Genomic DNA, 12,468 nt, shown 5'->3' with positions numbered 1-12,468 from the left:
ATCTTAGCTCTGCTAGGACTTGCTGTGATACCACTGTCATGTCATGTCATCCTGTGTCCCATTATGTCCCCCTTTCCTCCCCATCCAGCGGTGTGGATAGGTTAGTGGTGACACCTTAACACAAGCTAGGGTCCTCTGGAAAGAGCATCTCTAAACGCATCTGCGGGGTGTTTTCTTGATTGCCCTTTGACGTGGGAGGCCCCGCCCACTGTGGGTGGTGCCATCTCTGGGCATATGGTCCTGCATTGTGAAAGGATGCAGGCTGAACACGCCTTGGAGAGCAAGCCAGTAAGCACTGTTTCTCTGCTTCAGCTCTTGACTCCAGGTTCCTGGCGTGAGTTCTTGACCTGACTTCCCTTAGGAGTGGATGGGTCCTGGGAGTTGTAATCTAAAATACCCACATCCCAGTTTGTTTTTGGTCATGGTGTTTAGCACAGCAACAGAGACCAGACTAGAGCACCCTGGGGGGGAAACTAAGCAGGGAAGTGGCTTCCGGGTTTTGCATGGAGAGTAGCACATAGGAGTTGAGCAGAAGTGTAACTCCCGCGGTTATGGACTTAACTCTAGGTGTACGGAAGGCATTTGCTTTTGTAAAAAAAAAAAAAAAATGCAAATATTCCTCCAATACCTTCATCGCTCAGATTTGAGCTTCCAGCTTAAAAAAAAAAAAACCTTTAGGTTAATTAATATTTTGGAAAGTATCAATAAGAAAGGAATTAAGTCAAGTCTATAAGATAAATATAACAATACATTTATTTTCAAGCAGTCTAAATTTGGTGAGTGTTTTCCAAAGGTCCAAATATTTTCACCTCTATGGGGCACACACCATCTCTGTTTGACCCCTCTGGCCCGCCTCCTTCCCCTCTGTCTCCTCCCCCTCCCCATCCTCCCTCTCCCCCCTATTTTCTTATTTCTCCTATTTTTCTTTCTTTCTTTTTATCCTCTTCATGTCTTCCTTCTCCTTTTTCAATTCTTCATCATTCTTATTTTTTTACATCCCTTTAAAATACATTTAAAAAAAATCTTCTTAGCTCATGGACTGGCCATAAGGATTTGCTCCTTGGAGCATGGCAAACTGAGCCCGGCCATATCTTCATTCCTTCCAATAACAGCCCGCCTTAACCAGGGTTGGGTGAGGTTTCCAGACACTGCTGAGGAGACAGGGGAATGTGTAGAATCTAGTAAAGACGGAGCACGTGGTCTGCCCATTCACAGAGCTGGCTTCCTATGACTGCTGTTCATTCTGCAGAACCACGTTGCTAAAAGTACTCCGACACCTTTAGAGGTCAAGAAATGGACGTCTCCCATAGCTTCAGCGACTTTGTGGACGTTGGTTCCATCCTAGGAGGTCTTTGAGTCTCATGCTTTTTTGAAATCTAAAGGCAGCATGGGGAGATGCCACAGCAAATGCTTACTGTTTGGCTCAACAGCAAGTAGGACATTGCAAGAACTAGCAACTGAAGCAGAGATCCAACAGCAAGATACTTCATGCAGGATGGGATAGAGAGGAGCTGAGAGTCTTAGAAAGGGTGCAGAGTGTTTGAAAATTTCTACTCTCAAGGCTGTGTTTGTTTTCTCTTCAAGGCAGACCTTGAACTCAAGAGATCCACCTGCCTCTGCCTCCCAGAGTGCTGGGATTACAGGCATGCGCCACCATGCCCGGCTCTGAAAGCTTTTAAGCAGCGTGAACAAATATGAAAGAAAAAATTGCCTCTGGAAAATGGATCTCTGCTTAGAGAGCATATGACAGTAAAAAACAAACAAACAAACAAAAAATTGCAAGTGTGGATGAGGCAAGGTCAGGAGGTGTTGTGATGGATCAGGCTGGGCAGGAGGTGTCAGTGTGAAGCACGAGAGTGCAGGTGAGGTGGCGAGAGGTGGATGAGTCTGAGATATTTCCTTCCAGGACTTGGTCACTGATGCCTGGATGGGAACAATGAAATCAGGCAATTGTCAGGGTGAGCCTTGGCTTTCCACTGTGCAGGAGAAAGATCGACACTCCCATTTATCGCTTAGGAGCAATGTAAATACAGTCCCGGGGAGGGTGCACAGGAGATGGAGGATGTTAACATGGGTCCCTGAAGGGAGAAGAGAATTGGATAATGAGGTAACAAGGGAGGAAAGAGTGGTGAGATTATCTTTTTGCCCTCTTAGAGCGGTGTACCAGTGTTCTCTTTTCCTTTCCATGCTCTGATAATGTAAATCCAACATTTAAAGTCTGGGACTTTGTCTCATCCTCTGTCCCTTCCTTTTTCTTATTTTCTTCCTTCTCAGGTAGTTTGGGCATGCTGGTATTGTGGTGAAAAGCCCGGGTTCACTTGAGTGACAAGAAGTAGCTACATAATCTTCAGGAGTTTTGGTGTTTTACTTGAGAAATGGAAACTGCGCCGGGGGCCAACTCATAGGGCTGTCTCTCCTGGGTACCAAGTTGTTAATGCATGAGAGCTGTTCCTACAGGTGTGTAAGTAAATAGCTCTGCTGCCCTACCCCCGTTTCCTTGTACTCTTCCTTTTCTTTATATCAGTAGTTCTTTAGGTACAATTGTCTAGGTTTATTTTTTCCTCAACCATAGAGGGCTTCGCACTCTCAGGAGGATTAGCTTTATACCTCAGGAATATATGCCCCATGAGTGAGTCTTCCTAATACTGAGGCATAGGTGTTTATTGCCTCAATTTACAACACAGTGTAGCTAAGTGCTTCCTTGAGAGCAAAGGATGCTGAAAGGTTTATCTTTTGGAGCATGGACACACTTCATGCTAGACATCTCACAGATTGCTCTAGCCTTACATGTTTGGGGAACAGAATTTCTTAAGGGTGATATGTAGGTAATCTTGACGGTAGTGACATTGGTGGTACACAGAATGCTGTCAAGATAACAGTTTCCAAACAACTCAACCGAGAGCCAGAGTCCTGCTAGCCAGGACTGTTTGTGAACCATTACCCTGGTCTTTCTGGGGAAGCCCTATAGCCACTGGCCAGCCACACTCCTCCTAGGGCCAGCTCTATACTCTCTCCATGGGAGAGACCTGAAGGCAGAAAGGCAGGCAGACTGGGATGCTGAGGCACAAACACAAGCCCTGGGAAAGTTGGCAGGTGCACCTTAACCTCCCACAGCCTCTGCTTCTGCCCCCTACCACATTGGCTGCAGAAAGCTGGAGTCTTCTAGCCTCCTGACACCTGCTTACTGTTGTTTGTCTGGCATATGCTTCCTCTACCCCGAAGGCAAATCTCACACTGCATGGATCAATAGGGAATGAGGATCTTAATTAAAGCTGCGGGATTAAACTGATACCAGAAGCTAAATTCCTCCAGTGTCTAGAAGAGGGAGGGGTGCTCTTTCCCATGGAGATATTTTTATTATTAAGTTTTACTTTATAAAACATAACAGATATTCCAAATCTGTATATACTGATGGCATGCTATCTAATGATTAATACATGCATGGATAATGTAGTGTTCAGACCAGGCTAACAACATAGCCCACGCTATTTTTTTTTTTTTTTTTATCATGGATGCATTTATAATCCTTTCTTGTGGCTTTTGAAAACTACCTGCAGTCAATTATAATTACCAACAGTCACCCTATATGTAATGGAAGAGTTAATTTAGTACCTGTAAGGAAACAACAAGAATGACTAACAGGAACCACCAGGGCTGGGACCTGTTGTCATCCAGGGGACCTGCTGCTCTAGTGGACTTAGTGGTTATAAACCTAGCAAAAAGGGGAGGGTGAGGAGAAGGAGAAAGAGGAAGACCTGAAGTTGGGAGAGAGTGGTGCAGAGTTTCTGGGAGGAATTGAAGGGGGAGCTAGGGGTGAATCTGATCTACAAACATTATGTTCATATTTGAAATTATTAAAGAATAAATAAAATGTAAAATATTTTCTCTCCAACATTCATTAACTCTAAGTACAGAATGATTTTGTTTCTATGCAACATTATTTTCCCATCTGTAAACTTTGATTTATGTAGGCAGCAAATAAGATATGCATGTGAAAATGTGTAGTGCAGTACCTGGAATATATATACACACACACACACACACACACACACACACACACACACACACACACACACATATATATATATATATATATTACCATTTGATCTTTCTCCAGACCTTTCACTTTCTGAGCCTGCTATTTCCAGCGGCTGTTGTTGTTGTTGGTAGCATTGGGAAGGGAACAGAGGTCAGCTTGGCAGGGCTGCCTACGTCACTACAAAGAATGTCTGTTTTTTTTTTTTTCTAGTATTTTCCCACATCTGGGATGTTCATAATGTGAGGAAAAGTATAGTTGATGACTGACCTTTTGATATGATCTATAGATGGGATGGAGGGAGGGAAGGAGAGAGAAAGAAAAGAGAGAGAGAGAGAGAGAGAGAGAGAGAGAGAGAGAGAGAGAGAGAGAGAGAGAGAAGGAGGGAGGGAGAGAGAGAGAGGAAGGGAGCGGGGAGAGAGAGGAGAGTGAGAGTGAGAGCAAGAGCGAGAATATGAATGAGAGAATCTTATTTCCATTAATCTGGTGTCATTAGCATCACTGAACCTCAGACAGAGTGAAAGGAACTTCAGAGAAAAAGTGATGAATCCAAGCGACACATAGCAAGAGACTAGAAATTCAGGGAGTCAGAAATTGGTGTTTGGGTATATGGAAGTCTGCTTCTCTGTAGATATGGTTCAACATTTAAGTTTGTGACCAGACCGTCATATGAGAGAATCCAGAGACAGATCGTGGGATACATCTTAAACCTAGATGCTCACTTGACTCCATTTGGCAGTAAGATCCTACCGAAAGATCTCTTGGTTATATTTAGTGGTTGTGCTATCCTCCGCTCAGATGTAGTTGACAGGCAGCACAGTCTCCTTGTGGGTCCCACAATATAGGGAGTAGGGACTACTTCTAGCATGTACTCTGGCCCCCACCACATTGATCACTTCCCCCTGGTGGGGTGACCTTGCCAGGCTACAGACGAACAGGATACAGGCAGTCCAGATGAGACTTGATATGCTGAGGTCAGATGTTAGTGGAGGAGGGTTCCTCTGTCTGAGGACTAGAGGAAGGAGGGAGAGAGTACAAGGGAGGGAAGGTGGGATGAGGAGGTGACAAGACAGAGGGCTACAATTGGGATGTAAAGTGAACAAATTAAAAATTAAAAAAAAGAAATTGCACACTAAGAATCTTCAGGGAGATGGCTCTGTGCATGAAGTGTTTGCCGTGCAAGTGTGAGTCTCAGGTGCAGATCTCTCGCAACAGCATTGGCCCCTGTAATCCCAGGGCTGGAGGCAGGGTTAGGAAGGGCTCAGGAGCTCTCTGGCCAGCTGACCTCTCTGGATAAGTGGGCTCCAAGATCATTGCGAGATCCTGCATTTAAAAATAAGGTCAAGAATAGTTGGGAAAGAATGCCGATGTTGACCTCTGAACTCCTTATCCATATGTACGTTTGCACAAACACCCTCTGACAAAAGTACACATACACTAACAGGTACATGCACAATATTTGGGAACAAGTACAGATTTTCTTATAAGTCCAGGGTGAGATGGACTGAGATGAGATGTGCAGGACTATTTATTACAGACTCTAAGTGCCTGAGAACATGTCTAACCTCATTGCCTGGCATGTGCTATTGTGTTACCTTCCCTTCTGGGTACATAGGGAGAAACTCTTTATGAGCTAAGCCTTGTCTTTGGCTGGAGTCAGGGTGTAGTTGAGGCTGACTCCCAGCTTTTCATGGTGAATATGAAGAGGATCCATTTTCATTCAGTGGCTGGTTCTGTAGCTATGGACATGTGGTGAGTGTTTCTGAGGTGTGTACAAATACAACACATGAAAGGGCCCCAAGCAGAGATCCTGGCTCTACCTGTTAACGACTTGACTTTCTGTACGTCACTTCATCGTTTTTTTGACTTTCACACTTGTTAGACAAACACATACAATCACAACTCTCTTTTTATTGCACTAGCATAGTATAAAGTTTGGAAATGAAAAAAGAATTTGTTACAAAAGAAATTTCTTTATAGGTTATACATTGCCGTATAAAATTAAGGCATTTAAGTAATAGACATATTTCTACTCATCAAAAATTCAAAGCTGTTTTCATCATTAAGCGCAGAGGTTGATGTTTCTGAATGCCTGAAATTCAGGGACAGACATTTCACTGGCATTTATTGAACCTCATAGTCTTGTTGTGTTTGGTAGAACAATGGAACATAAATTTGAGAGGAATGCAGTATGGTGTCTCTTGGACCAGAAATTTACATGTAGACTGCCTTCACCCTCCTGCGTATACAACCTCCCCAGGGCTTCAGATCTGCCATGATTCCTTGGTGGACTTGGGGAATCCAGGGTCAGGTAGGGATCCCCAGGCACCTTCAGAACCAAGGCTTCCCACCACCCTAATAAAAACCGAGTGAATGGCCACACAGACAGCATACCTTCTCTGGCTCCATTTCAACTTCTTCATTGGTTTGGTCCATCTGGTCTTGGCTCACGGGGGCTCCAGTTTAATGAAGCTTTAAATAAACATAAGCCTGAGGGAAATAAAGGAACCACATGCCAGAAGAATGCATTGAGGTATGACTTTATTTGTTGTCTTCCAAATTAAATGAGAAAATGTTGCTTCTCTCTGTTTAGGAAAAATGTGAAAACCAGTTAGGACAGAATAAAAGAACTTTAGTCTGTGATCATGACACTCAGTGGACAATGGATACTTTCGTGTGTGTGTGTGTGTGTGTGTGTGTGTGTGTGTGTGTGTGTGTGTGTGTACATGGAGGTCCAAGGTTGACATCATGAGACTTCTTCAATTGCTTTCTACCTTATTCATTCGGTCAGGACTCTCAGTTGAACTCAGAGCTAATCGGTAAGGCTAGCTGGCTCACCAGCGTGCTCTGAGGATCCACCTTTACAGCACTGTAATTACAGGTGGGTCACTACACTCACCTGACCTTTATGTGGATTCTGGGGATGTGAAATTGGTCTTGATGATTGCATGGCAAATGCTCTAACCTCCGAGCCATCTACCCAGCCTGACAATGAAGGCTTATTATTCATCCTTGAACCTTGGCTTCCTTCTCTGTGGACAGAAACACCACAGACAAAATGACAGACACTCAAGAGTTCTCTGATGCTATAAGACAGACTTTATCTCACAGAATGACTCATCAGGAACATTTCTCTATTTTTTATAAATGGGGAAAAGAGGATGTGAAACATGGTAATTTCAAGGTCTTCTGTGTGATGTAGTGTTCGGTGAGTAGAGCCAGGCCAGGTGTCTGAGGGCTTCAAGTCCAACATCCGTGTTTGGAAGAGGATTGTCTGTCTACTCTAATATGGTTTCCGTAATAGGGAAGTGTTGTCCAGAAAAGTTCAAGACTTTACTAGGACACAAGGCCCCTGGACAGCCTCAGGACCTTGTAAAGAGTTCAATATTCAGCATCTTCCTGTGCTGAACTTCAGGAGACCCATAGGGCTCAGCCCACTGACTGTGAAGAGGCACAGCCAGGCTGGGAATTGATCTGAACGTAATGAACTTCTGGCTCATCTGGCACTTTCAAAAGAATTTGCAGAGTCAATAGGTGATGGAAGCTTTAATTAAAAATGAAGAGGGTGGGGGAATTAGAGCCTGACTACAGCATCCTAAAGGAAAGATGACTTCAGGGATCAGGGAAATTATTGTCAGCATTGCACAGGATAGGAAGGGTTGCTTCTATTGAATTCGAGTAATTTAAGCAGTGGGCAATTGGGAGTCAAGCTCAGGTACGTGCATTCTAGCCCGCCTACCATTTCTTTTCACATACCTGGAGTAGAATTGTCAAGAACTGGCCAGGTGCATAAGCTACATCATTCTAGGGGATTCCATCACTTTGATCTTGATGGAACTCTGTGGGGAACAGCATCGCACATGCTAAGCTGGATGCTACTCTAGATGATTCAACACAGAGTACTCAGTTTGTCAATAATAGCAAACTAGTCATACAATGCTTGGTTCTATTTCAGAAGTAAAAGATGACACAGCCTTTATTCTTGGTGTTTACCCTTTCATTTATTGTCATGTCTCTTGGACCTTGAATTTCCACTGATGATAGAAAACATTCTACTTTGGAAATGTGAAGGTGATTACAAGGTAATGAGACAGGAATGGACAGGGTCTCTGTCTTCACTATTCTAGGGAGAATGGATCTGAATTGTGAACCATTGTGAAATCTCTCTCTCTCTCTCTCTCTCTCTCTCTCTCTCTCTCTCTCCCCCCCCCCCTCCCTCTCTCTCTCTCTCTCAAGCATAAAAATCAATCAAGCCTATGGTGAACTGTAGTCTTGAGAAAGTTTAGGGAAACAAATGCCTTTTTAGCTTGGCTGGCCTGAAACTTGCTGTGTAGACCAGCATGCTCCCAAACTGAGATCTGCCTTTCTCTGCCTCCTGAGGGTTGAGATCAAAGATGTGCACCACGTGCTCATCAGGAAATAGGGACTTTTACATCATAATCACAGTAGTAGGTGACAGTTCCCAAGGAAAGAGGAAAATACTAGATAAGAGATTAGGAATTTAGGAAAATATAGGAAAGCACAAGTATTTACAAAACAAACAAACAAACAAACAAACAACAACAACAACAACAAAAACTCAGAACTGAAAACTACAACTTCTAAGCAGAAAACAGTAAAATGGGCTTAACAGACAGTTGGGACACGAGGAGAGGTAACAAGAGAAGCCATGCCTACATCAGGAAAAAAATGACTTAAAACACACAGATAGAAAAGGAATAGGAGCAAATCCTAGTGTTTTTGTGACCTGGTAGAATCAAACAGTTTACTAAATGTGTATTTGGGAGGAGATGTCACTAGGGCAGAAAACAGTATTTAGTTGCATGCTTGCCAGAGCAAGATCAAAAGAGCAGACAATATGTAGGGTGTTCAGCCATCCCCAATCAGATAATACAAAAACAATATTCGCTTCCGTGTATGTCACTCAAATTTCTGGGAACCAGAAATTGACAAAAATCTTTAAGTGAATCAGAATAAAAACAACTTCTGATGTACAAGAGAGAATGAGAAAAGTGATAGATGATGTAATTAGGATTTTCTTTTGCTGGGAAATGTGTTCTCCTAAGTGTCTAGCTGTGGTGGTTTGAATGAAAATGGACCCCATAGGATCATAGGTTTCAAATGCTCAAGCCAGGCCACGTGTTGCTTTCTCTTCCTGCTGCCTTTGGATCCAGACATGGAACTCCCAGCTCCCTCTTCAGCACCATGTCTGCCTGCATGCCTCCATGTTCCCTGCCATGATGACAGTATATTAAACCTCTGAAACTGTAAGCCTGCCCCCCTCCCCCGACCCCTGATGAAATGTTTGCCTTTGTAAGAGTTGCCATGGTCATGGTGTCACTTTACAACAATAGAACAGTGACTAAGACAGTAGCTCTCAGCTCTGTGGGTTATGGCTGGTTTCTTCTCTCAGGCTGGCATGATGCTGAGGATTCCTGAGTCTTCATCTGGACCCACCTATTCCTCTTCTGGGTTTATTTCTATCGTTGGCATAGCTTAGTTCCTGAGATTAAAAGACTCATATGCGTCTAGTTGGTGGTGGTTGGCTGAGGGCTTCTGCTGGCTTCCGGGGGCTGCCTGCATTTCTCAGAATGAGCTTTCTTCTTCCATCTGATGTCAGCACAGGATTGCTGTATCCTTCGAATACTTCAATTCTCTCACCCCATCCCATCTGGTTCCCACTAGAGAAAACACCACATCGATAAGGCTTGTCTAACTAACTACATCCGTGTGATGGCCTTTGCGTTTTCAGATCAACTGACTTGGGACTTTAATGACATCTGTGGAAGTGCATCACAGCGCCAGCTAGATAGGGATGTGTAGGATGAGTAGGGAATGGTCTCGATCTTCCTATCATTGTTCTGCTGCTGTTGTTTTAATCAGAAATGATGCTTAAGAAGAAGACATATTAATAACACAGAAAAGCCTGGTTGAAAGTTAGAAGCAGGCCAGGAGAAAGACTGCATGGGATAGGGAGACGACTGAGGCAGTAGAGTCCGGACAGTGCTCACATAAAGCATCCGTAACCCTGGCAGTGAGTAGGTGGACACAGAGGGATCCTGGAGCTCACTGGGCAGCCAGTTTTGCGGAGTGGGCAATCTCTGGGTTCAGTGAGAAACCGTGTTTCAGAAAATAAAGTGGAGAGTGGTGGAGGAAGGTACTTGACACCAACCTCTGGCCTCCACTTGTACACACGTGTGCACATGTGCACACACATTCACACGCATGCACTATACACGAAAGGTTTAAGAAGGAAAAAGAAGAGCTTTTTTCCCCCCAATATATTTTGATTTCTCAATAAAAGAACCAAAGGGCTAGAAAGTTCTAGTGACTAGGTGGTGGAACTGAGATGAAAAATGAGATCCTTCCTTCCATGACAGAAGGTCAAGTAATTGGATGAATCTCAGAAAAAAAAAAAAAGTGGCTCAGAAAAAGTTACAGCCTGAGCAAAGGGCAAGCTGGGGACTAATCCTGGATTTGTCCCTGTGATGTCTACCACAAAACAAGGTCACTAGTGTTTGTGATGATTAACTTGCTTGGAATTGGGAACCAGCTATTGCTTTGATAAGGCACCTTGGGTGTGTCTGTGAGGTCTGTGCAGGAGGGGATCATCAGAAGGGAAGATCTACCCTGAATGTGGCTGGCACCTCCATGGACTGTGGCCTCAAAATGAATGAAAAGAGAAAAAGGAGAAAGCTAGGAGCATGCTGGAATTCTGTTTTCTTTTTCTCCCGATCACTGGGAAGGCGAGGAAGCTTATTCTTGCTCCCACCATCGCAAAGCCATCTGTCACCATGCCTTTGCTACCATGGTGGACTGTGTCCCTTCAAACCATGAGCCTCCCTCCCTTAATCTGCTTTTGTCAGGCATTTTTTTTTCACATCGGGGAGAAAAGCCACCAATCCACCCTGTAGGGTAAGTGCCTGAGAAAGCCCCTGTGCTGCTAGACTGAGATTTAAATTCTGGGCTTTTGGACTTGATTGTTTCACAGACAATTCCACAGTGCTCTATGATTTTGGCAGTCTGTAAAGTCAAGCTTTGCAATGCTGGGGTGACTCATCTCTTTCTGGGGGAAAAGATGGTTAAGGATCGCGCTGCAAAGGAGAGATTGGTAAACATGGCCAGTAGGAAGTGGGCAAACAGATAGTGCATCAGGAAGACTGGAGTGTCGGAGTCTCCCCTGCCACTTCTGGGAGGGGAGGGAGTTAGGGACGAAGCCTTTTCTCAGGGTGCAAGTTTTGGAAGCTTCTGGCATCTGGACATCACTTCTCATTTTGGGCAACCCAAACCATCAAATCATTGGGAATTTAAAAGACTGGTTTAATTTCTCCTGCTTTCTATAGCTTAGCACCAGGATCTGGCGACCAAAGCCAGAGGTTTTATCTGGGCTGTTTGCATCCTTATTCTCCAGCCTGTGACCTACATTTTGTTCTCTGTCTTGGTGAAGTTCCAAAGAAAAGGATGGTGTGCAGGCAATGTTAACATCTCCACAGCCCCGCCATTTGTCAGTTCTGTATGGCTAGCAGCTATGACTGCATCCATATGGCTCGGTGACGTGGCCAACCTCTGGATGTGGACAACTCCCAAGGATGCTTCTGTGTCTACCTCCAGCTTTGCATTCAGTAAAAAGCTCAGGTAGTAAGCTTATCTCGTCTACCATACTAGGCTCTGGTCACTAGAACCACAACCACCTCCATACTTGGCTGTCCAGCACAACCTCAGAAGAAAGCAGGACACCTGTCTCCCACCCCACTCATTGTAGGACATGACTGTTTAAGACTCAGATAGCATGGATGATGTGGTCCTGTCAATGTCTTCAGGAAGTCAGCTAAATCTTGGTTGTCCTTGTGGCTTAAACCCTGATATCTCTCCAGGAAACATTCTATCTGCTACTCACTGTTTTAAGATGGGATGGCTTGGTCTGACTGCCCATATCCTCCCTGTGACCTGGGCCTTCCTTCCATCCACCCATTACATGGTAGTGGGAAGTTTGACTCAATCCTGATTTTAAAGGTCATAATGGTAGGATACTATGCTGCTGAGACCCCTTCAGGACACCCACCTCACCACCCCCCCCCAACCAGCTGCCTTTGCATTCAGTGGACAGAAAGTGCCTCTCTCCCTGTATAGAATCAGACACCTACCCTCTGAAGCCGCAATTTCTTCCTGCTGGTAAGTAGGAACAGTTGCTACCAATGACTTTCTTTTCTCAGGTCATACCCAAGCTCTACCCCTGCCTGGGCCTCCTTAACATCTCTTTTGTGGATGAAATTCCAAAGCACTGTCCCTCAGGACACTCACCTTCGGACAGCCCACTTTTGTTGGTCCTTCCTAAAGCAAGGCATAAGTCACTAATAACAGTGTATCTGAGATGAATAACTCAAGCAAACGGGCCATAAACAACAGAGGCAAAATTAAACGTAAATAGTAAA

This window comes from Acomys russatus, chromosome 32 (genome assembly GCF_903995435.1).
Source record: "Acomys russatus chromosome 32, mAcoRus1.1, whole genome shotgun sequence".
NCBI lineage: Eukaryota > Metazoa > Chordata > Mammalia > Rodentia > Muridae > Acomys > Acomys russatus.
This window is presented reverse-complemented; position numbering follows the sequence as displayed.